Genomic DNA, 26840 nt, shown 5'->3' with positions numbered 1-26840 from the left:
ATATGTGAAATAATGTGGTGTATTTGAGAGATGATGAGTGTAGCATGTGTGTGAAGGAAAAGTATAAGAAAGATGGAAATTGAGAGAAACTCAGGTCATTCATTGAGGGTCTATCTTTCTGAGGAGTTTAGGCTATATCCTGTAAAGCAGATGGCACAAATTCAGTTGTTTATGGGGAGTCAGGCGGGAAAGGTAATTGAGTAAATTGGCCTGGATAAGGACTGTGGTAAACTGAAAATCGGGCTTCCCAGGTGGTTCAGTGGTTAAGAATCCAGTTGTCAATGCAGGAGCCTTGGGTTTGATCCCTGGGTTGGGAAAATCCTCTGGAGGAGGAAATGGTAACCCACTCCAGTATTCATACCTGGAAAATCCCATAGATGCTCATCATTTCTCAAATACACCACTTTGTTTCACACATTCTTTTACCTTGTAAGCTGTACATCTAGTGCCTTCTGCTTGGAATGTCCTTCTCACATTTGTTTCCCCACAAAATGAACTGTTTTACTCCTCTTTCAAAATCCAACTGTATAAGAGGAGGCTACAGTCCATGGGTTGCAAAAAGAGTCAGACACTACTTAACGACTAAACAACAATAAACTGAAAGTCACAAATCACATGTGCCTTCTTATCTAGGTGTCCTTTCTTCTGCTTCAGCACAGTTTTCTATGTGGAAATTTGGACCCAGTGTTGCCAAATTTTCGGATTTTTTAAAGTAAAGTTATATATCGATATTTTAAATGTGAAATCATATTTCCCAAGCACCAGTGTGTGGCGGGGGGCGGCAGTCCTTTACCTTTATTTTTTACTTAACCTGTGAGCTGTTTATGTCCTCTGCTGAAGATAATTGGGAAGCCATACAAGCTTTTTAATAACAAGGGTAGTGACATGGCCAGATTCGATTTTGAGATAGATCATTCTCGCCTCAGTGTGGAGAATGGATTGGTGAGAATAAAGAATGAACATAGAAGGCTGTTGTAATAGAAAAAAGTGAGAGAAGTGACTAGCTTAAGGCAGTGGCATAGGGGTCAAAGTGGGAGTGGGAGGTGAAGCGCTCATTTCAGTGCCATGCTTCCCAATATGTTCATTTTCATGGGCCACTGTGTATGTTTGGAAAGATTTGTGTCTTGCAAATAAGCTGTATTTATTAATAATCATACTCCAGTATTCTTGCCTGAAAAATTCCATGGACAGAGGAGCCTGGTGGGCTACAGTCCATGGGGTTGCAGAGTCAGATACAGTTGAGCAACTCACACTTGCACTTTTTTTCTCTTAGTAATCATATCACCATAAAATTGTAATCACTAGTTATAAGGTCTTATAGGCATAAAGTAACTATGCATACTGCATTACGTTAATGCAATTTTAGTTCATAGTAAAAAAAAGGCAAGCAAAACAAAACTTAGGCCTGAAGCTGTAATTAGCTTTTGTAACCTTACTGTAAGTATAACTACAATAGGGAAAAGTGAATATGTACAGTTCTTAATTACTGCTCAAATTAAATCTAGCCAAAAAAAGGGAATATACATTACTCAGAAATTTGACTGTAATATACTTTGAATCAGGAGAATTCCAACTAACATTTTCTAATCAGTTCATTATATTAGTCTCAAACATTTTGATCTTAAGACCTCTTTGTTAAAAATTACTGAGGTCTCCCAAAGAGCATTTGCTTATGTGGGTCATATCTATCAATATTTACAGTATTAGAAGTTAAAATTTAAATGAAGGATCTGTTTTAGAGAGTAGGTCTCTCCAAGAAAGCTATCTGAAGAATGCAAAATACATAATCTGTCCTTTGTTTTCTAGTCAGTTTGACAGATGAATCATAATCATATCTGTTACCTTTACAAATTGGAAAATGAGAAGCCCAGGCTGGTCACAGAAACTTAAAAAAAAAAGACTAACATACTTTGTAACAACAATAACAAATAACTAGTATTTACTGATTGCTTCAGTTCAGTTCAGTTCAGTTGGTCAGTCGTGTCCGACTCTTTGCGACTCCATGAATCACAGCACGCCAGGCCTCCCTGTCCATCACCAACTCCCGGAGTTCACTCAAACTCATGTCCATCGAGTCAGTGATGCCATCCAGCCATCTCATCCTCTGTCGTCCCCTTCTCCTCCTGATTGCTTACTATATGCTAAAAGTATTCCATGCTAAGGGCTTTATAAACTTATTTAATCCTCATAGCAGTGACATAAGATAGATAATATTACCAACTCCATTTTATAAATGAAAGAAACAGGATTTAGAAGAGTTAACTAACTTGACTAGTAAACCAAAGGGACAGAATTTAGATTCAGAACATGAATTTTTTTATAGCAATAAATAGAACACAAAACAGTAAAGTTAGTTCTATACTGTATAACAACAATTATGGTAATTGTTAGAGCTAAATTAACTTATTTATAGTACATTATCAGTACAACTTGTGTTTAAAGTCTTATTATGTTGAAATTATTCCATAAAAAGGCTTTTGGGTTAAACCTGTTTTATGTGAATTTCTGCTGGAGATGAAATACAGCTGACTGGTATAGACAGCATTTAGTACAATTGTATTTGCAATAGCCTGTCATTTAAATTTTCCATGTGCTGTAACAGATGACTGTTAGCACAACACAATTTGAATTTTTCACCTTTTTCTTTTCAGTTTTACCTCCAGATGAATTTCATTTAACTGCTTTTAGTTTCAGCCTTACTTTGAATATGTTACTGAATTTGAATAAAAGAAAGATATATTACTCTCTTCCCAGGAGCCCTAATTCGTTATGGTTTCAACTATTGCAGTGCTTTTCACCATTGTGAAAATTCAAATTTTTATAGAGTTTTACAGCATAAGAATTGCAGTTCAGCTATTTAAGGCAGCAACTTCTGCATTATCATAGAACTGAAATCAAAAAAGAACAGAACTAACATTTATTGGAAACCTTTTGTATGCCAGATATGTCAAAATCTGTTGTCTAAATCATCATAACAACCCCATAAAGGTAAGTGTTATCTCTGTTTTACAGATGGGAAAAAATGCCCCCAAAGTTAAATACTGTGCTCAAATTCCCACAGCTAGTTATAGGTAGAGCCAAGATTTAAATCCAAATCTATATGATTTCAAAGAGAGAAGTTCTGTAACCTTACTTAAAAACTGTAAGCAATTCAGTCAATAAATACTTATCACTTGGGATACTATTTGCCAAACATATATTTGAACAAAGATTGATATCTAGATGTATGAATAACTCTTGCAATTTAATAATAAGACAAGCAACCCAATATAATATGGGCAAAAGATGCAAACAAATACATCACAAAAGACTATTCTATACAAATGGCTTATAAGCACAATAAAAAGCAATCAACGTTATTGGTCATCAGGGAAATGTAAATTAAAACCACAATGAGATAGTATTACTGTATTCCCACCAGAATGGCTAAAATTAAAAGGCCAAATATTGGTAAGGATGTGAAGCAATCAGAAGTCTTATACATTGTTTTTTTGGAATATAAAAATGGTATAAGGGTCTTCCCTGCTGGCTCAAATGGTAAAGAATCTGCCTGCAGTGCAGGAGACCCAGGTTTGATCCCTGGGTTGGGAATGTCTCCTGGAGAAGGGAATGGCTACCACTCCAATATTCTTGCCTGGAGAATCCCATGGACAGAGGAGCCCAGTGGGCTATGATCCATGGAATCGCAAAGAGTCAGACTTGACTGAGCAACTAGCCCTGTCAAAATGGTATAACCACTTCGGAAAATGGTCTACAGATACACCTACCCTATGATCAGAAATTCCACTCAGGTATTTACTCAAAATAAATGAAAGCACATTTCAAAAATTGTCAACAAAAAACCATGTACAAGAATGTCCATAGCAGCTTTAGTTGTAATAGCCCTGTTATGCTTGAACAGAAGGATGGCTAAACTGTTTCATTTGTACAGTGGACTACTACTCAGCAGTAAAGAGGAGCAAACTACTGATATGTTCAACAACATAAGTATGTCTCAAGAATATTATGCTAAGTGGAAAAGCCTCATTCAAAAGAGTGCATGTTGTTTGATATCAATATAGGAAGTTCTAAAATAGGCAAAACTAATCAATAATTAGGTGCGAGTTCTATCCTTAGGTCAGGAAGATCCCCTGGAGTGGGAAATGGCAACCCACTCCAGTATTCTTGCCTGGAAAATTCCGTGGACAGAGGAGCCTGGCAGGCTACAGTCCATAGGGCCACAAAGAGTCAGACACAGCTGAGTTGATGTTGAGTGGATTCAGCATCTGAAAGAAGACTCAAATTTCCTTTGAAAACAATTGAAGACATGAAATCAATAGTTAAAAAAAGGAGAACAGTGGTTGCCTCTGGAGGGGATTGACTGGTGAGGGGCATGAGAAAACTTTCTGGGGTGATGGTAAGGTTTTATATCTTTGACTGCTTTTCTAAAATTTCCTTGTTCATTGCAAGTGCATGTTAGTACAATTGATTTTTGTATATTGATCTTATAACCTTGCTGAAACTGTTTATCTCTAATAGTTTTTGTGTAGCTCCCTCAGGATTTCTTTTTTTTTTTTTAAACTTTACATAATTGTATTAGTTTTGCCAAATATCAAAATGAATCCATCACAGGTATACATGTGCTCCCCATCCTGAACCCTCCTCCCTCCTCCCTCCCCATACCATCCCTCTGGGTCATCCCAGTGCACTAGCCCCAAGCATCCAGTATCGTGCATCGAACCTGGACTGGCATCTCATTTCATACATGATATTTTACATGTTTCAATGCCATTCTCCCAAATCTTCCCACCCTCTCCCTCTCCCACAGAGTCCATAAGACTGTTCTATACATCAGTGTCTCTTTTGCTGTCTCATACACAGGGTTATTGTTATCATCTTTCTAAATTCCATATATATGCGTTAGTATACTGTATTGGTGTTTTTCCTTCTGGCTTACTTCACTCTGTATAATAGGCTCCAGTTTCATCCACCTCATTAGAACTGATTCAAATGAATTCTTTTTAAGGATTTCTTGTATATAAGGCCATTCCATATGTGAATAGAGTTAGTAGTTTTACTTCTTCCATCCCAGTTTGAATGCCTTTTATTTCTTTTCTTTGCCTAGTAAGGTTTCTCATCACCTTTGTAGTCTGTATCTGTTCTATCAAATCTTGGTATAATTAACCGCCTTCTGGGTGTGTCCACTCTTTAGATCATCAGACTCACTATGTCCAAGACTGAACTCACTGTTTCTATCAAAATCTTCTTCCTCTGGAATCTGCTGTCTTGCTAATGACATCGCATCCAACTAATTATTTAGTCAGAAAACTGAGACTCACCTTTGACTCCTCCATTTTCCTTACCCATCATATCTAATCTACCACTCTGTCCTGATGGTCCTGCTTCCTAAATCTCTTGAATCAGTCTAAAACTTATCCTTTCTGCTGCCACTACCCTTGGTCAAACTATCATCATCTCTTGCCAGGACTATTATTGCACTTGCTTAACTGGTTCCTCCAGAAGCTACTCTTTACTTTCATTTCCCTTTTCTTCACATATCTCTCAGCATGATCTTTCTTTCTTTTTTTTCTAAATTGTTTATTTATTTGGGGCTATGCTGGGTTTTTGTTGCTCCATGGGCTTTTTTCTCTAGTTGCTGCGAGCAGGGGCTACTCTCTAGTTGTGGTGTGCTGGTTTCTCATTGCAGTGGCTTCTCTTGTTACAGAGCATGGGCTCTAGGGCACACGAGCTTCAGTAGTTCCGGCTCCCAATCTCTAGAGCACAGGTTCAGTAGTTATAGCACATAGGCTTAGTTGCCCCATGGCATATGGGCTTTTCACAGACCAGGGATGGAACCCATGTCCTCTGCATTGACAGGAAGATTCTTTACCACTGAGCCTCCAGGGAAGCCCAGCATGATCTTTCTGAAAAAAACAGTTGTGACTGGGTCACTGCCCTGCTTAACACCTTCTTATGGCTTCCCGTTCAAGTCTAGCATGGTTTGAGTCCCTGCCTTGCTTGCTCCCATTACTCTTTTTATAAAAAACAAAACACGGTCTGTGAGGCCTTTTAACTTTGTGTGTGCGTGCTCAGTCAGGTCCAACTCTTTGTGACCCCATGAATTGTAGCCCACCATGCTCCTCTGTCCATGGGATTTTCCAGGTAAGAATACTGAAGTGGGTTGCCATTTCCTGCTCCAGGGGATTTTCCTGACCTAGGAATTGAACCTGTATCTTCTGCATTGCCAGTCGAATTCTTGACCACTGTGCCACCTGGGAAGCCAAGGTCATCACCACCTATCTATAATGTCTTTTAATAAAATATATATAAGTGAAAACTTACTAAGTATTACTCTATCATCCTGAAATTTTAAAATGACAGATGCACACATTTTTTTAAAAGTTAGACATACTAAATAGATACAAACTGTAATGTCTAAAAGATACTTAAAAAACTAACTTCATTGAAATTTTTGGTTTATAAATATCACCTTAAATGCAGAGTGTCAAGAAGCTTAAATAACTATGTATTATGATGGTTAGCCACATATATGTTACATATTCTTTAAAGTATGGCTCTGCCTACTTTTCCATTGTTACACTGGCTTTCTTTCGCTTCCTTGAGCTAGATATGTATTGATCTTTAAATACCGAAGGGCTGGGATCATATACCAATGTTTATTCAGGGCCTGACGCATGGTTAGGTACCAATAAATATTAGTTAAGTAAATACAGATTATTATGTGCCAAGGTAGAGATGGATATGTTCATTATCTTAATTGTGATGATGGTTTCACGTATGTTTGTTAAAACTTATGTAAAGCTTAATCAAAACATAACCTATTGTATACTTTAAATACATGTAATTTGTTACATATAATTTTTTCTTAACAAAGCTGCTAAACAAGCAGCTATGTTCTGTTTTAGGGTCTTGGCACAGTCTTTTTATCTGGAATCTTCATTTGCTCTAATTTGCTCACCTGGTGGTAGTGGTGTGCTCAGTTGTGTCCAACTCTTTGCGACCCTATGGACCGTAGCCCACCAGGCTCCTCTGTCCATGGGGTTCTCCAGGCAAGAATACTGGAGTGGGTTGCCATTTTCTCCTCCAAATTTGCTCACCTGATTCCTACCTTTTCTTTAGTCTTTGCTTAAATATATTTCTTCAGGTTCTAGCTTGGAATCCTCATTCATATCCCACTAGATTAGTTCTCCCTTTTACATATCCTGTCCTTCAGAGCATTTCTCATAATTATGAATAATTATGAGGTATTTGTTTAATGTCATCTTTCCCCCAAACTGTAAGCTTCCTCAGGATTGGGACCATGCCTTTTTTGTTCACTAATGAATCCTAGGGATGTATTATAGGTGCTCCACTCCAGTGTTCTTGCCTGGAGAATCCCAGGGACTGGGGAGCCTGGTGGGCTGCCGTCTATGGGGTTGCACAGAGTCGGACACGACTAAAGTGACTTAGCAGCAGCAGCAGCAGCAAATATTTGTTGACTGAATTAACAAGTATCTATCCATTTATTCTGCACATATTCATTGAGCTCTACCAGTAACCAGGGACTATTCTAGGTTCTGGAGTTACAGCGATAAACAAAACAGACAAAAAAAATCTCTGTACTCACAGAACTTATATTTAAGAGTCAGAATACAGACAGTTAAATAGCAGGTGGTAGCAAGTGCTGTGCAGAAAAATAAAGCAGGGAAGGGGAATAAGTGGTGCTGAGGCATATGGAGAATTGTCTCATTGCCCATGGAGACAGGGATTACTATCTGGGCATTGAGGAATGACCTACAAGCTCTGGACTTCTTGAAGTGGTGAGGCATAAAGGGCATTGTGTGATTAGTCTTGAAGGTCTCATGGCAATTAGTTGAAGCTGTGAATGTTGAGCAATAGGAGGATCAGGAGTCTTGCTAGGATCACGCACAATCCGTGGTTCTTTCTGTTTATCCTGCGAATAGTGATGGGGAAGTTTAGGTGTTTTATCTAGAGTACATAGAGTGCTGGATGTTTTCCTTAATTGCTCTTAATAGATTTTTTAAAATATTTATTTATTTATTTGGTGGCACCGGGTCTTAGTTGTGGCATGAGGGATCTTTAGGTGCAGCATTTGAACCATTAGTTGCAGCATGTGGGATCTAGTTCCTGATGAGGGATCAAACCTTGACCCCTGCATTGGGAGCTTGAAATCTTAGCCCCTGGATCACCAGGGAAGTTCTGCTACTGACAGATTTGTAAAATACTAACCACCAGTAAAAATGCAAAAGGCAAAATGGTTGTCTGAGGAGGCCTTACAAATAGCTATGAAAAGAAGAGAAGAGAAAGGCAAAGGAGAAAAGGAAAGATATACCCATTTGAATGCAGAGTTCCAGAGAATAGCGAGGAGAGATAAGAAAGCCTTCCTCAATGATCAATGCAAAGAAATAGAGGAAAACAATAGAATGGGAAAGACTAGCGATCTCTTCAAAAAAATTAGAGATACCAAGAGAAATTTTCATGCAAAGTTGGGCACAATAAAGGACAGAAATGGCACGGACCCAACAGAAGCAGAAGATATTAAGAAGAGGTGGCAAGAATACACAGAAGAACTATACAAAAAAGATCTTCATGACCCAGATAACCACGATGGCGTGATCACTCACCTAGAGCCAGACATCCTGGAATGCAAAGTCAAGTGGGCCTTAGATAGCATCACTATGAACAAAGCTAGTGGAGGTGATGGAATTCCAGGTGAGCTATTTCAAATCCTAAAATATGATACTGTGAAAGTGCTGCACTCAATATGCCAGCAAATTTGGAAAACTCAGCAGTGGCCACAGGACTGCAAAAGGTCAGTTTTCATTCCAGTCCCAAAGAAAGGCAGTGTCAAATAATGCTCAAACTCCTGCACAATTGCACTCATCTCGCACGCTAGTAAGATAATGCTCAAAATTCTCCAAGCCAAGCTTCAATAGTACGTGAACCGAGAACTTCCAGATATTCCAGCTGGATTTAGAAAAGGCAGAGGAACCAGAGAACAAATTGCCAACATCCCCTGGATCATCGAAAAAGCAAGAGAGTTCCAGAAAAACATCTACTTCTGCTTTATTGACTATGCCAAAGCCTTTGACTGTGTGGATCACAACAAACTGTGGAAAATTCTGAAAGAGATGATAATACCAGATCACCTGACCTGCCTCCTGAAAAATCTGTATGCGGGTCAAGAAGCAACAGTTAGAACTGAACATGGAACAACAGACTGGTTCCAAATCAGAAAAGAAGTAAGTCAAGGCTGTACACAAGCTGGAATCAAGATTGCCGGGAGAAATATCAATAACCTCAGATATGCAGCTGACACCACACTTGTGGCAGAAAGTGAAGAGGAACTAAGGAACCTCTTGATGAAAGTGAAAGAGGAGAATGAAAAAGCTGGCTTAAAACTCAACATTCAGAAAACTAAGATCATGGCATCTGGTCTCATCACTTCATGGCAAATAGATGGGGAAACAGTGAAAACAGTGACAGACTTTATTTTTGGGGGCTCCAAAATCACTGCACATGGTGACTGCAGCCATGAAATTAAAGGGTGCTTGCTCCTTGGAAGAAAAGTTATGACCAACCTAGACAGCATATTAAAAAGCAGAGACATTACTTTGCCAACAAAGGTCCGTCTAGTCAAGGCTATGGTTTTTCCTGTGGTCATGTATGGATGTGAGAGTTGGACTGTGAAGAAGGCTGAGCACCGAAGAATTGATGCTTTTGAAGTGTGGTGTTGGAGAAGACTCTTGAGAGTCCCTTGGACTGCAAGGAGATCCAAACAGTCCATTCTAAAGGAGATCAGTCCTGGGATTTCTTTGGAAGGACTGATGCTAAAGCTGAAACTCTAATCCTTTGGCCACCTCATGTGAAGAGTTGACTCATTTGAAAAGACCCTGATGCTGGGAAGGATTGAAAGTGGGAGGAGAAGGGGACGACAGAGGATGAGATGGTTGGATGGCATCACCGACTCAATGGACATGAGTTTGGGTAAACTCTGGGGGTTGGTGATGGACAGGGAGGCCTGGCATGCTGCAGTCCATGGGGTTGCAAAGAGTTGGACACGACTGAGTAACTGAACTGAACTTACAGTCACCAAGATTCCTCTGGGATTAGAAGTAGGAATCAGGGTTTGTTCATTCTAAATAGAAGGTGTATCTTTGAAGCTTTCAGACAATACAGTGGAAAGGGAAATGCTTGTACTCAGCTATTACATGGCAAAGGGTGTGTGCATGCATGCATGTGTATATGCTCAATTGTGTCCAACTCTTTGCAGACTGTAGCCTGCCAGGCTCTGCTATCTATGTAATTTTTCAGGCAAGAATACTGGAGTGGGTTGCCATTTCCTCTTCAAGGGGATCTTCTCGGGTTTGAAGTTGTGTCTCTTGGATCTCCTGGATTGGGAGGCAGATTCTTTACCAACTGTGCCACCTTGGAAGCCTGAGAACGGGTGATATTCTGCTGAATATAGCATATAAGGACTTGGGTTGCCTTAAATTTAAATTAGAGAATAAGAGACTGCATTTTCACTTTGGGTTTTATAATGCAGATCACACCAGCTGTAATAACATATGTAAAGATTTAGTAGAGTCTGGCTCACTGCAAGTAATCAATAAATATGGTTGTTATTATTTTAGAGACAGAAACAAAGGTGTTTGTTTGGATGCCTCTCTTCCACCCCAAACTCAATGTGTGTGTGTAGCCAGTTATTTCCCACAAACTCAGATATTTCTCCTAATTTCCCTGTTGTGATCATTCTCTCCGATATGTGACCTTTTGTGTCTGGTTTCTTTCTCTTAACGTTTTCAAGGTTCATCCCAGTTGTAGCATTCTGTCTTTTTATGGCTGAATAATATTATGTTGGGCATCCCTAGTAACTCAGTTGGTAAAGAATCTGTCTGCAATGCAGGAGATTCCTGGGTCAGAAAGATCTGCTGGAGAAGGGATAGGCTACCCATTCCAGTATTCTTGGGGTTCCCTGGTGTCTCAACTGGTAAAGAATCCGTCTGCAATGCAGGAGACCTGGCTTCAGTCCTTGGGTTGGGAAGATCCCCTGGAGAAGGGAACAGCTACCCACTCCAGTATTCTGGCCTGGAGAATTCCACAAACTGTACATTCCATGGGGTCACAAAGAGTTGGTGGTGTTTTCGCTTTGGCTCCATCTCTTCATTCTTTCTGGAGTTATTTCTCCACCCTTCTCCAGTAGTGTATTTGAAAATTCTTAAAGAGATGGGAATACCAGACCATCTTACCTGCCTTCTGAGAAATCTGTATGCAGGTCAAGAAGCAACAGTTAGAACTGGACATGGAACAACAGACTGGTTCCAAATTGAGAAAGGAGTATGTCAAGACTATATATTGTCACCCTGCTTATTTAACTTCTATGCAGAGTACATCATGCAAAAAGCCAGGATGGATGAAGCACAAGCTGGAATCAAGATTGCTGGGAGAAATATCTATAACCTCACATATGCAGATAACACCACCCTTATGGCAGAAAGCAAAGAGGAACTGAAGAATCTCTTGATGAAAGTGAAAGAGGAGAGTGAAAAAGCTGGCTTAGCTCTTTCTGCCATCTTTCCGTGCTGAATGGTGCACATGAATGTCCTGGCTGATGCTCTCAAGAGTATCAAGAATGCTGAAAAGAGAGGCAAATGCCAGGTCCTTATTACGCTGTGCTCCAAAATCATCATTGGGTTTCTAACTGATGATGAATCATGGATACATTAGCGAATTTGAAATCATTGATGATCACAGAGCTGGGAATATTGTTGTGAACCTCACAGGCAGGCTAAATAAGTGTGGAGTGATCAGCCCCATATTTGATGTACAACTCAAAGATCTAGAAAAATGGCAGAATAACCTGCTCCCATCCTATCAGTTTGATTTCATTGTACTGACAACCTCAGCTGGCATCATGGACAATGAAGAAGCAAGATGAAAACATGCAGGAGGGAAAATCTTTGGATTCTTTTTCTAGGGATGTAATACATACAAATAAAATGCCTCAGAAGGGGGAAAGGAAAAAACCTGGCTTAAAACTCACCATTCAGAAAACTAATATCATGGCATCTGGTCCCATCACTTCATGGCAAATAGATGGGGTGACATTGGAAACAGTGACCAGCTTTATTTTCTTGGGCTCCAAAATCACTGCAGCCATGAAATTAAAAGATGCTTGCTCCTTGGAAGAAAAGCTATGACCAACCTAGACAGTATATTAAAAAGCAGAGGTGTTACTTTGCCGATACAGGTCCATCTAGTCAAAGCTATGGTTTTTCCAGTAGTCATGTATGGATGTGAGAATTAGGCCATAAGGAAAGCTGAGCACTGAAGAATTGATGTTTTTGAACTGTAGTGTTGGAGAAGACCCTTGAGAGTCCCTTGGACTGCAAGGAGATCTAACCAGTCCATCCTAAAGGAAGTCAGTCCAGAATATTCATTAGAAGGACTGATCCTGAATCTGAAGCTGCAACACTTTGGCCACCTGATATGAAGAACTGACACAATTCAGCGACTGAACAACAACTATTAAAAACACAATAATCTATAAGAACTTACTGAAAGCTAATACTACTTTATTAGGCTTAATGATAAAAGTCATCAACTGAATATACAATTTAGCTTAAATCTTTATGGAACGACCATACAAGGTATACATAAACACTCTACTATTGTTAAATTTATGATTTATTGGTGAAAGTAATTGTACATATTGGCACATACTACACAGCAATATCTATATGAGATTGATCATATAGCCTTTTAAAACCTTCCTAACAGAGTATATTAAGGTAACCAAATTAAATCAAGACTTTAAGAATGAAAGAACATAAAAAACAGTATTGTACAAATTAAGTCTTACTTTCATTTATTTATAACAAGTGCATCATCCAGGGCACTCACATGAGAGTACAGAAAATAGAGTTAAATATTTGTTTATATTGAAAAATGACATGTATCTTTGTAATAAATATGTTTCAAATTTATAACATTCTTTACAAATCAGTATTTTGTTCACTTTCCCACATAAATCATGTTAAAGCACAAATTGATATAATAACTTTTAGGCTATCATAGAAAAGCTACCATAAAGAAGATATATAAATGACCAATAAGCTCATAAAAAGATGTTTAACATCATCAACCATTAATAAAATGTAGATCAAAACCACAGTGAAATACCACTTCATACCACTATGATGATTATAATCAAAACAATGGATGATAACAAGTGCTGAGAGGACCTGATAAAATAGGAACCCCTGTACATTGTTGGAAATATAAAATGTTAGAGCAGCTATAGAAAACAATTTGGCAGTTCCCTAAAAGTTGAAAACAGAATTACCATATGAACCAGCAATTCCACTCCTCAGCATACACCCAAGAGAAATGAAAATATATGTCTACCCAGAGACTTGTACAAAAATGTTTATATATCAGTATTATTCATAATGGCTGAAAGGTGGAAACAACTCAATGTCCACCAACTAATTAATAAATTGTGGTGTATCAATACAATATAATATTCAGTTCAGTTCAGTTGCTCAGTTCAGTTCAGTTTCTCAGTCATGTCTGACTCTTTGTGACCCCATGAATCGCAGCACGCCAGGCCTCCCTGTCCATCACCATCTCCCGGAGTTCACTCAAACTCATGTCCATCGAGTCGGTGATGCCATTCAGCCATCTCATCCTCTGTCGTCCCCTTTTCCTCCTGCCCCCAATCCCTCCCAGCATCAGGGTCTTTTCCGATGAGTCAACTCTTCGCATGAGGTGGCCAAAGTACTGAGTTTCAGCTTTAGCATCATTCCTTCCAAAGAACACCCAGGACTCAGTTGCGTCCAATTCTTTGCGACCCCATGGACTGCAGCATGCCAGGCCTCCCTGTCTATCACCAACTCCCTGGGCTTGCTCAAACTCATGTGTATCGAGTCAGTGATGCTATCCAACCATTTTATCCTCTGTCTTCCCCTTCTCCTCCTGCCTTCAGTCTTTCCCAGCATCAGAGTCTTTTCCAGTGAATTATGTATTTTGTTATGTATTTTAACAGTTAAATATTTTGAAGAGTTTGTTTTCTTTTGTCACTCCCCTAAGCATCTGTGACCTTGAAGTATGTTGATATAAATTGAAGGGAGGAAAAAAATTAGTATAAATATTATAAGACAAGTACTACAGATATTATAAGGAAAATTGTCTATTTGGTGTATTATAAAAGGTTTCCTTATCTACCTTTGAGAAAGGGTCTGCTGAATATCACCTATCCAAGGGAGGCTATCACTGTATATCGCTTTGTCTGCTTCCTTTTAGAAAAACCTCATGATGCTCTAGGATATGCAGTTAGCAAAGCTTTGGGTCTCACAAAAGCCTGAATACGTCTTTGATTGGTTATATATTAAAGGAAATAGCCCACAGCATGGTGCCAGACAAGTGTAGAGCCCAACCAATTTGATCCTTAAGCAGGGAGAAGAATTCTATTCATCATTAAGAGGTTAGATCATAAAATGTTGTAATTATTTCAGCCTCAATTGGTTTAAAGCTGTTTTTTTTTTTTTTCCAGTAAAACTTCTCTTCAAATTTTGAGGCAAGAAGACAGTTTTCATTTTGATGACCTTTTGCATTGTGTCTTTCTTCAAGTCCTCCCACCCTGCCCTGTGGCCTACTCTGTTTGCTATTCAAATCTGAATCATAATGTGCATCTGCAGGGATCGGAATCATGTGACTGACTGAAGTGTCTCTTGTCATTTATTAACATTCTTTGAATATCTAATTTTGACATATTATTTGGCTGTGTCATGAAGAAATTTGCTCCTGCTCTTGACTGTTTCAGAGGTGGGTGCATATGAAAAATTATTATTTTTTTCTCTTTCATCTCTACACAGTTATTTTTGTTTTTGTTTTTTAGTTACAAAATGGAACAAAGAATGACAGCCACATTGGGCCTTGACAGGGATCCTTTTACTTGAAGGGCCACTCCTATAATGAATGATGTTTATTCAAGTGAATATTCATATATTTCTCTGACTCTAATTTGTATGAAATGACAGCCTGCAGACCATTTTATTTGATTACAGTCCTTTCACCTTCATTATCTTTTATGTCTATTTAAACTCTGGACTTGCCATATCCATCTTGACCCTCCCCCACATCTCTCTGTTTGTATTTTCTTTCATTGCAATTTTCCTCTTTTCTCTTCTGTGGGCATTCACAGATTGTTTTTGGAGTTCATTAAAAAGAGAGTGTGTTGTCTGGGTAGAAAATTACATTTGCATGCTTGAGAGAGGCCTAAGGGTTTTTGTGGGGTTTGGCAAGGATCCTGGCTTTTTTTTCCTTTTTGGAGGGAAGAATGAGGAAAGGGGGTAATAATAAGGGATTTTTGGAAAGGAGAAAAGTAAGAGTTGTTTAGGTGATTTCTTTCCTCATTTTTCCCTTCCCATAGTATATGCATCTAGCTGATTTTCATTTTTTTTTTTTGCATGTATAAACCACTTGACTAACAATGGGAGAGATTAGAGACTTTTCTTAGAACTATTTTTGAATGCACAGTAGAATTCTGCAAAGCAGAAACCTCTCTTATGGTGATAATTGTACATTTTCTAGTGAACATGGCAAGTTGCAGTATGTATACATATACATTTTTCTCCCTTGTGGTAACTGGAGGGGGTTTTATATGGGAAAATTGTTTCTTAAATTAATATGACATTTCATTTAAACTGGAATCTACGTAGAATTCTAGTTATGTTTTGAATTAGGATTCCACACTTTCAAAATTTAAGTTTTGAGGTATAATATTTAGCCCTTTTTGAAGGTGACAATGTTTTTCCTTTTTTATTAAAAGTGATATCATTTGTTATTTAGAACTTGTCATTTGTGCCCATTGGGACATTAGGGAAACCGTGGAACATTTATAATAAAAGTATATTTTTTAGCAGTGATAACTCAGAAGAATTTGGCTAAGTTCAGAGTTAATACAAAAAATGTGGGTTGCAGGCATAGGACCAAGGGTCATATGGGTCAGGATTGATCAGGAAAATCAGGGAGTTATTTTGTGCTGTGTTGGATATTCATAGGAAAATAAGTTGATTTGTTATAGAGTACCCATAGAGTTGAATCTTTAAAAAAAAAAAAGTCTAACTGACTTATTATGTACTATAAATCCATTCAGCAAATATTTTTAATTGAATACTGACTCTGTTCATAGGGACTAGGACTAAAAAAATGAGTAAGATATAATAGTTATCCTCAAGGAACTTGTAATCACCATGACTATGTACATTTGCATCTGTATTTGTATGTTGTCTGTAAGATCTAGAAACATAGATACTTTTATTTTATACTTATATATATTTTTTAAGATCTAAGTACAAAGGAATTATACTCCAATTAAAAAAGATCCAAGAAGTCCTTGATGAAAGGTATATTTTCCTGTTTTCAGACTTTATGTTTACCATATGGAATGTGTGTGTGTGTGTAAACAATTAGTTACAGTGTAAGTGCTGAAAAAAAGCTGTATGCAAAATAATTTGGACCACATCCACTTTTCATTCTCTACTGGATATTCACATTAGCCTATAAGGACTTCCCCGGTGGCTCAGCGATTAAGAACCTGCCTGTGATGCAGGAGACACAGAAGAAGGGAGTTCTGTCCCTGGGTCAGGAAGATCCCTTGGAGGAGGGCATGGCAACCCACTCTGGTATTCTTGCTGGGAAAATTGCATGGACAGAGGAGCCTGGTGGGCTACAGTCCATGGGGTCACACAGAGTCAGACACAAATGAAGCAATTGAGCACACACACATCAGCATATAAACATACTTTTATTTCTTGATTCTTAAAAAAATTATCTTCTCTTAGCTCTACTAACTTCTGTCAGCTATTGTCCTATTTCTTTCCCATGCTCTGTACTTGTTAACTCTAATTTCCCTCCTCCCATTTTTTTCTTAAACCCATTTCAGCCAGTGTTGACCATCTTATTCCAATTGTATTCTCATCAGAGTCACTGATGACCTCTACATTACTAGTTGTCATTTCTTAGTCCTTGTCTAACTTGATTATCAGTAATATTTGATATAGATTACGCCCTCATCTTTGACTGATATTCTTCACAAGGTTTCCAAGATACTCTGCTCTCTTAGTTGAAATTTCTCCTTTGATGTTCAGTTGCTCTTCTCTCTTCTTCCTCTCTTTTGTCCCTCAACTTTGAAAAGTGTTTTTTTAAAAAATCACACTGTAAAAAACCAAACTATTCTTTTCTTTTGATGTGTACAGTTCTATGAATTTTAACACATGTATCAATTCAGTTTAGTCACTCAGTCGTGTCCGACTCTTTGCAACTCCATGGACTACAGCACGCCAGGCTTCCCTGTCCGTAACCAACTCCTGGAACTTACTTCCACTGAGTTGGTGATGCCATCCAACCATCTCATCTTCTGTTGTCCCCTTCTCCTGCCTTCCGTCTTTCCCAGCAGCAGGGTCTTTCCTGATGTGAAGAGTCAGTTCTTCATATCAGGTCGCCAATGTATTGGAGTTTCAGCTTCAGCATCAGTCCTTCCAATAAATATTCAGAGCTGATTTTTTAAGGATTGACTGGTTTGATCTCCCTGCAGTCCAAGGGACTCTCAAGAGTCTTCTCCAACACTGCAGTTCAAAGCATCAATTCTTCAGCACTCAGTTTTCTCTATAGTCCAACTCTAACATCCATACATGACTACTGGAAAAACCATAGCTTTGACTAGATGCACCTTTGTTGGCAAAGTAATGTTTCTGCTTTTTGATGCACTGTCTAGGTGTGTCACAGATTTTCTTCCAAGGGGCAAGCATAGATGTATATACCTGTATAGATTTGTGTAATCAGTACCATAATCAGGATACAGAACAATTCTATCACCCTGAAAATCTTCCTCACGTCATCTCTTTATAGTCAGACCTTTATCGCTTGGAAACCTTTGCTGTTCTCCATCATTATAATTTCATCTTTTAGAGAATGTCATATGAATGGAACTATACAGTATGTAACTTTTCTAGACTGGTTTCTTTTACTCAGCATAATACCTTTGCTATTCCTCTAAATTGTTGCATGTATCTTTTGTTTCTTCCTTCTTATTGCTGAGTAATATCCTTTGTATGGAAGTACCACAAATTGTTTATCCATTCACCTGGTGTAAAGGACTTTTGAATTGTTTTCCAGTTTGAGTTGTTTTGGGCAACTATGAACAGAACTGCTATAAACACTGATAATCAGGTTTTGTATAACAAAAGTTTTCATTCTCCAGGGAGAAATCCCAGGAGAGGGATTTCTGGGTTTATAAGAAACAAAAAAGATCTTCACGACCCAGATAATCACGATGGTGTGATCACTAACCTAGAGTCAGACATCCTGGAATGTGAAGTCAAGTGGGCCTTAGAAAGTATCACTACGAACAAAGCTAATGGAGGTGATGGAATTCCAGTTGAGCTATTTCAAATCCTGGAAGATGATGCTCTGAAAGTGCTACACTCAATATGCCAGCACATTTGGAAAACTCAGCAGTGGCCACAGGACTGGAAACGGTCAGTTTTCATTCCAATCCCAAAGAAAGGCAATGCCAAAGAATGCTCAAACTACTGCACAATTGCACTCATCTCACACACTAGTAAACTAATGCTCAAAATTCTCCAAGCCAGGCTTCAGCAATATGTGAACCGTGAACTTCCAGATGTTCAAGCTGGTTTTAGAAAAGGCAGAGGAACCAGAGATCAAATTGCCAATGTCCGCTGGATCATGGAAAAAGCAAGAGAGTTCCAGAAAAACATCTATTTCTGCTTTATTGACTATGCCAAAGCCTTTGACTGTGTGGATCACAATAAACTGTGGAAAATTCTGAAAGAGATGGGAATACCAGACCACCTGACCTGCCTCTTGAGAAACCTATATGCAGGTCAGGAAGCAACAGTTAGAACTGGACATGGAACAACAGACTGGTTCCAAATAGGAAAAGGAGTGCGTCAAGGCTGTATATTGTCACCCTGCTTATTTAACGTCTATGCAGAGTACATCATGAGAAACGCTGGGCTGGAAGAAGCACAAGCTGGAATCAAGATTGCCTAGAGAAATATCAATAACCTCAGATATGCAGATGACACTACCCTTATGGCAGAAAGTGAAGAGGAACTAAAAAGCCTCTTGATGAAAGTGAAAGAGGAGAGTGAAAAAGTTGACTTAGAGCTCAACATTCAGAAAACTAAGATCATGGCATTTGGTCCCATCACTTCATGGGAAATAGATGGGGAAACAGTGGAAACAGTGTCAGACTATTTTTCTGGGCTCCAGATTTTGAGCTCCAAAATCACTGCAGATGGTGATTGCAGCCATGAAATTAAAAGACGCTTGGAAGGAAAGTTATGACCAACCTAGATAGCATACTCAAAAGCAGAGACATTACTTTGCCAACAAAGGTCCATCTAGTCAAGGCTATGGTTTTTCCAGTGGTCATGTATGGACGTGAGAGTTGGACTGTGAAGAAAGCTGAGTGCCTAAGAATTGATGCTTTTGAACTATGGTGTTGGAGAAGACTCTTGAGAGTCCCTTGGACTGCAAGGAGATCCAACCAGTCCATTCTAAAAGAGACCAGTCCTGGGTATTCATTGGAAGAACTGATTCTAAAGCTGAAACTCAGTACTTTGGCCACCTCATGCGAAGAGTGGACCCATTGGAAAAGACTCTGATGCTGGGAGGGATTGGGGGCAGGAGGAGAAGGGGACGACAGAGGATGAGATGGCTGGATGGCATCACCGACTCGATGGATGTGAGTCTGAGTGAACTCCAGGAGTTGGTGATGGACAGGGAGGCCTGGCATGCTCCTATTCATGGGGTCGCAAAGAGTCAGACATGACTGAGTGACTGAACTGAACTGAAGAAACTGCCATGTGCTCTTCCAGGATGCCTGTACCATTTTGCATTCCTGCCTTCAGTGAATGAATGTCCCAGTCTGCATCCTCACCAACACTTAGTATTGTCAATTTTAAAATTTTTTCTTGTTTTGTCTTTGTTTGTTGTTTTATCTTGTCATTATTTTGATTTTCTCCATTCTCATAAATATATATCGAAGTGTTATTGTTTTAATTTGCAGTTCTTTGAGGGCTAATGATGTTGAACATCTTTTCATGTGCCTACTTGTCATTTACATGTTTTCTTTGGGGATGTGTCCAAATCTTTTGCCTAGTTTTATTTATTTATTTATTTTCTTTTTTTTTTTCTAGTTTTAAATTAGACTCTTTGTTTACTTAATTTGAATTTTGAGAGTTTGCTGTGTATTCTGGATACAAGTCCTTTATTGGATATATGCTTTGCAGATATCACCTCCCAATCTCTTGCTTGTTTTTTACATCCTTTTAACAGTATCTCTGGTAGAGCAAAGGTTTTTAATATTAATGAAGTCTAACTTATCAGCTTTTTCTTTTGTGGATTGTGCTTTTGCTGACATGTCTAAAAACTCCTTCATATACAGTGGCTGAGCAATAAGGTCCTACTGTAAACACAGGGATCTATATTCAACGTCCTGGGATAAACCATAATGGAAAAGAATATTAAAAAGAATGTATATATGTGTATAACTGAGTCACTTTGCTGTACAGAAGAAACTAACATAATATTGTAAATCAACTGTACTTGAGTAAAGAAATGAGTTGGGGAAAAAAAAAAGCCTTTGCCTAACCCCAGGTCACAAAGATCTTCTGCTATGTCTTATTCTAAACATATTCTATTTTTACATTTTTCCTTTCAGTCTGTAATCCATTTTGAGTTAATTCTATACAAAATATGATATTTAGATTACTTTTTTTTTTTTTGCATATAGATGTTCCGTGTCCAACCCTGTATGTTGAAAAGACTGTCTTTATCCACAAAATACTTTTAAATCTTCACCAAAAATCAGTTGGTAATATTTGCATAAGTCTATTTCAAGACTCTGTTCTCTTTCATTGATTTATGTGTCAATCCTTTTACTGTTATCACACAATCTTTATTAGTATAGCTTTATAGTAAGTCTTGAAATCATTGTGATTCTTCTAACTTTATTCTTATCTTTTAGAATTATTTTAAACTATTCCAGTTCCTTTTAGAATCAATATATATATTTTAAAAGTTTTTGCTGATATTTTGACTTGTATTATATTAAGCCTATATAGCCTATATATACAAGCCTATATAATACAAGTCAAAATATCAACAAAAGAATTTTTTTGGTGGCTCAGTGGTAAAGAGTCTGTCTTTACCACTTTAGTAAAGTGATAAAGAATCTGTCTTTTGGTAAAGAATCTGTCTTTACCAAAGCAGGATACCTGGGTTCAGTCCCTATGTCTGGAAGATGCCCTGGAGAAGGAAATGGCAACCCATTCCAGTATTCTTGCCTGCAAAAGTAGGAGGAGGAGGAGGACAGAGGAGCCTGACGGGCTACAGTCCATGGGATCACAGAGTTGACCACGACTCAGCAGTTAAACAAAGAGCAACAGCAAGCCTATATATCGGATTTGGAAAAATTGAAATCTTTACTTTGTTGCATATTTAATCTATAAACACAATATCTCTATTTATTTACATTTTCCTGGATTTCTTTCATCACTCTTCATAATTTTCAGCATACAGATTCTGTAAATGTTTTGTTAGGCTTATACACCTATTTTAAAGTTGTTATAATTGGATATTTTTTAAAAACAAGGAAAATTTTCTCTTTTGGCAAGTTTGAAAATAGAAAAACAAATAGAAAAAAATCAGTAAAGCCAAAAGCTGGTTCTCTGGTATTAAGGCCAAACAAAATCAGAGAAAGGAAGGAAGGAAGGAAGGAAGTTGCTCAGTCGTGTTCGACTCTTTTCCACCCCATGAACTGCAGCACACCAGGCCTCCCTGCCCATCACCAACTCCCAGAGTCCACCCAAACCCATGTCCATTGAGTCAGTGATGCTGTCCAACCATCTCATCCTCTCTTGTCCCCTTTTCCTCCTGCCCTCAATCTTTCCCAGCATCAGGGTCTTTTCCAGTAAGTCAGCTCTTTGCATCAGGTGGCCAAAGTATTGGAGTTTCAGCTTTAACATCAGTCCTTCCAACGAACACCCAGGACTGATCTCCTTTAGGATGGACTGGTTGGATCTCCTTGTAGTCCAAGGGACTCTCAAGAGTCTTCTCCAACACCACAGTTCAAAAGCATCAATTCTTCTGTGCTCAGCTTTCTTTATAGTCCAACTCTCACATCCATACATGACTATTGGAAAAATCATAGCCTTGACTAGACGGACCTTTGTTGGCAAAGTAATGTCTCTGCTTTTTAATAAGGTAAGAAAAAAGAAAATGACGTGCTTGTCTATATGGGAACTCCCAAGGAGTTTACAAAAACGTTCCTTTTTTTCAAGTTATTAAAATTGAATATTTAAAAAAATTTTAATTTTCATTTGTACATTCCTGATATAAAGAAATCTAATTGATTTTTGTATGCTGTATCCAAGATTTTTATACCTGTATCCAAGTCCTTGCTAAATGTACTTAGTGTTAGGAATTTTTTTGTAAATTCTTTGGAAGTTTCTATATAAATAATCAAGTCTTCTTTTTTCTTACCTTCCTGCCTTCCTTGCTTTCTCAGATTTTGTTTGGCCTTAGTACCAGAGAACCAGCTTTTGGCTTTATTGATTTTTCTGTGTTGTTTTTCTATTTTCAAACGTGCCAAGAGATTGGACATTTTCCTTGCTGTTATTATTCAGTCACTAAGTCGTATCTGACTGTTTGTGACCCCATGGACTGCAGCATGCCAGGTTTCCCTGTCCTTCACTATCTCCTGAAATTTGCTCAAACTCATGCCCATTGAGTCAGAGATTAATTGTCTGTCTAGCCATCTCATCCTCTGCTGCCCTCTTCTCCTTTTGCCTTCAATCTTTCCCATCATCTTCAGTCTTTTCCAATGAGTTGGCTCTTTGTAGTAAGTGGTCAAAGTATTGGAGCTTCAGTTTCAGCCTCAGTCCTTCCAATGAATACTTTAGGGTTGACAGGTTTGATGTCTTTGCTGTTCAAAGGACTCTCAAGAGTCTTCTTCAGCACCACAATTCAAAAGCATCAATTCTTTTTAATGGCTGCGTAATACTCCATTGTGCGGGGAGGGGTGGGGGGTTCAGGATGGGAAACACATGTATACCTGTGGCGGATTCATATTGATGTATGGCAAAACCAATACAATATTGTAAAGTAAAATAAATAAATAAAAACATATTTCACACACACACAAAAACAAAAGCATCAATTATTTGGCACTCAGCCATCTTTATAGTCCAACTGTCACGTCCATACATAACTACTGGAAATTTTCCTTATGTTTCTATTATTTATTTCTAACTTAATCTATCATGATCCATTTCCCTACACCCTGCCCCAGGCAGCCACCAGTCTGGTATCTTTGAGTTTGGTTTCTTTTAGATTCCACATATAATCATACAATGTTTCTTTTCCCCCCGAGTTAGTTACTTAGCATAATGCCTGCAAGCTCCATCCATATTGTCACAAATGGCAGAATTTCCTTCTTTTATGACTGAATAATATGCCACCATGTGTGGTGTGTGTGGGTGTGTATCTCACATCTTTATCCATTCATCTATTAACAGACAGTCATGTTAGTGTGTTGGCTATTGTGAGTAGTGCTACAGTAAACATTGGACCTATCTTTGAAATAGTGGTTTCATCTATTTTGTATGTATACCCAGAAGTAGAATTGCTGAATCATATGGTAGTTCTATTTTTAACTTTTCGAGAAACTTCTCTACTATTTCCATAGGTGACTATACCAACTTATATTCCCACCAGTAGTATACAAAAGTTCCTTTTTCTCTCCATCCTCACCAGCACTTGTTATTTCCTGTCTGTTTGATAATAACCATTCTAAACAGGTGAAAGTCATATCTCATTGTGGTTTTTATGTGTATTTCCCTGATGATTAGTGATACTGAGCACTACTTCATGTACCTGTTGTCTATTTGTATGTCTTTGGGAAAATGTATATTCAGAGCCCTTGCCCATTTTTAAATCGAATTGATTTGTTGCTCTTGAGTTGTTTGAGTTCTTAATATATTTAGAGTATTAACCAGATATAAACAATTGCCATAATCGTTTCATTGTGGATTATGGAAAAGTTATTTTTTCTTAGTCCATCATTCCTTTTATATTTATCAGCTAGCATTCTTCAAAGAGAGTGTTTCCTGAGAAGTGCTAGATAGTTCCTACTAAAACATCATTGTTAGTGCTAATTTTTTCCTCTTTAGCTGAAAAGTTCAGATAAAGACTTTACGTAATAAAAAGTTACCTCCAATGGTGGCAAATGAGGTTTTTCTTTTTTTTCTTTTCCCTTTTTTTTTTTTTTTTTTTTTTGAAGTATCTCTATGGACACATAGGTTTTTAAAAATATTTTATGGTCATAGTCATTTTTCTTTTTGATACTCAAACTGTTATTTATTTGGCTAGTGGAAGTCCTTTCCAGCTTCTTCTTGTCTCCTTTTAACATACTTTTCCTTGGAGTGCATCCTTGATTTCAGGCAATGTAGAATGGCCCAGAAAAAAATTGATACCTTCCCTGCCTAGACCTGAAATTCACCGTGGAATGGTTACTTTCAGTGGTAATGGTTTTTAGAAACAAAAACCTAGGTGCTATATGTGCTTGTTGCCACTGTGACATCATTTTTTCTAGGCCAGCCCTAAAACTGGCACAGTCACTGCTACTGCTTTTGGTTGGTTAAAGCAAGTCATGAGGCCTTCGCAGATCTAAAGGGAAACAGAATTGGATGCCTCTTGATGGAGGAGTGACATAGGCACATTGAGAAAAACACATGGGAAGAATTTGGAAAACTATGTTCCACATCTGTGGCTGGACACAAGGGATATCTCCATTCTTTTGATATTAGAAATAATGCTGACATCAGTAACCTTATAGATGTTTCGTATCATGGGGTTTATGTTCAGAAATCTTCAAGAAAATTAGAGATACCAAGGGAACATCTCATGCAAAGATGGGCACAATAAAGAACAGAAATGTAGACCTAACATAAGCAGAAGATACTAAGAAGAGGTGACAAGGATACGCAGAACAACTATACAAAAAAGATCTTAATGACCCAGATAACCACAATGGTGTGATCACTCATCTAGAGCCAGACATCCTGGAGTCAAGTGGGAAGCATCATTACGAACAAAGCTAGTGGAGGTGGTGGAATTCCACCTGAGCCATTTCAAATCCTAAACAATGATCTGTTAAATGTGCTGCACTCAATATGCCAGCAAATTTGGAAAACTCAGCAGTGGCCACAGGACTGGAAAAGGTCAGTTTTCATTCCAGCCCCAAAGAAGGGCAATGCCAAAGAATGTTCAAACTACTCCACAATTGCATTCATTTCACATGCTAGCAAGGTAATGCTCAAAATCCTTCAAGATAGGCTTCAATAGTACATGAACTGAGAACTTCCAGATGTGCAAGCTGGATTTAGAAAAGGCAGAGGAACCAGAGATCAAATTGCAAACATCTGTTGATAGAAAAAGCAAGAGAATTCCAGAAAAACATCTGCTTCATTGACTATGCTAAAGCCTTTGACAGTGTGGAAAGCAACAAATTGTGGAAAATTCTGAAAGAGATGGGAATACCAGACCATTTTGCTTACCTCCTACGAAACCTGTATATAAGTAAAGAAGCAACAGTTAGAACTGGACATGGAACAACAGACTGGTTCCAAATTGGAAAAGCAGTATGTCAAGGCTGAATAATTGTCACCCTGCTTATTTAACTTCTGTACAGAGTACATCATGAGAAATGCTGGACTGGATGAAGCACAAGCTGGAATCAAGATTGCCTGGAGAAATATCAATAACCTCATATATGCAGATGACACTACCATTATGGCAGAAAGTGAAGAGGAACTAAAGAGCCTCTTGATGAAAGTGAAAGAGGAGAATGAAAAAAGCTGGCTTAAAACTCAACATTCAGAAAACAAAGATCATGGCAGCTGGTCTCATCACTTCATAGCTAATAGTTGGGGAAACATTGGAAACAGTGGTAGACTTCATTTTCTTGGGGTCCAAAATCACTGCAGATGGTGATTGCAGCCACGATATTAAAAGACACTTGCTCCTTGGAAGAAAAGCTATGACCATCCTAGACAACATATTAAAAAGCAGAGACATTACTTTGCCGACAAAGATCTTAATAGTCAAAGCTGTGGTTTTCCATTAGTCATGTATAGATGTGAGAGTTGGGACCATAAAGAAGTCTGAGCACTGAAGAATTGATGCTTTCAAACTGTGGTGCTGAAGAAGATCTTGAGAGTCCCTTGGACAGTAAGGAGATCAAACCAGCAATCCTAAAGGAAATCAGTCCTGAAGATTCATTGGAAGGAGTGATGCTGAAGCTGAAGCTCCAATACTTTGGCCACCTGGTGTGAAGAGCCGACTCATTAGAAAAGACCCTGATGCTGGGAAAGATTGAGGGAGAAGGAGAAGAGGGCATCAGAGGATGAGAAGGCTGGACGGCATCACTGATGCAACGAAAATGAACTTGGCAAACTTTGGGAGATGGTAAGGGACAGAGAGGCCTGGTGTGCTGCAGTCCATGGAGTCGCAAAGAGTTGAACACAACTGGGCGACTGAACAACAACAAAAACTAGTACAGGAATGCTCATAGCAGTTTTTTTCATGTTTGCCAAATTTTGGAAGTGACCAAGATGTCCTTCAGAAGGTGAGTGGATAAATAAACTTTGGTACATCTAAACATTGGAATATTACTCAGCATAAAAATGAAATGAACTATCAAGCCATGAAAAGGCTTGGAGGAACCTTAAAGCACAGTCTCTGCT

At 38.4% G+C, this 26840-nt stretch overlaps 1 protein-coding gene and 1 pseudogene across 1 annotated transcript in view; both read left to right on the top strand.

Moving 5' to 3' along the window:
- ZSWIM5 (zinc finger SWIM-type containing 5) overlaps positions 1-26840 on the top strand; it is a 147335-nt gene that overhangs the window by 39943 nt on the left and 80552 nt on the right. The gene's annotated exons all lie outside the window — the stretch shown is intronic.
- Positions 11464-12009, top strand: LOC147375224 (small ribosomal subunit protein uS8 pseudogene; annotated as a pseudogene).

Source organism: Bos grunniens, chromosome 3, assembly GCF_055505025.1.
Source record: "Bos grunniens cultivar Pamir isolate PY7600 chromosome 3, Bosgru_T2T1.0, whole genome shotgun sequence".
NCBI lineage: Eukaryota > Metazoa > Chordata > Mammalia > Artiodactyla > Bovidae > Bos > Bos grunniens.
The sequence above is the reverse complement of the archived record's forward strand: the minus strand, read 5'-3'. Positions and strand labels throughout refer to the sequence as shown.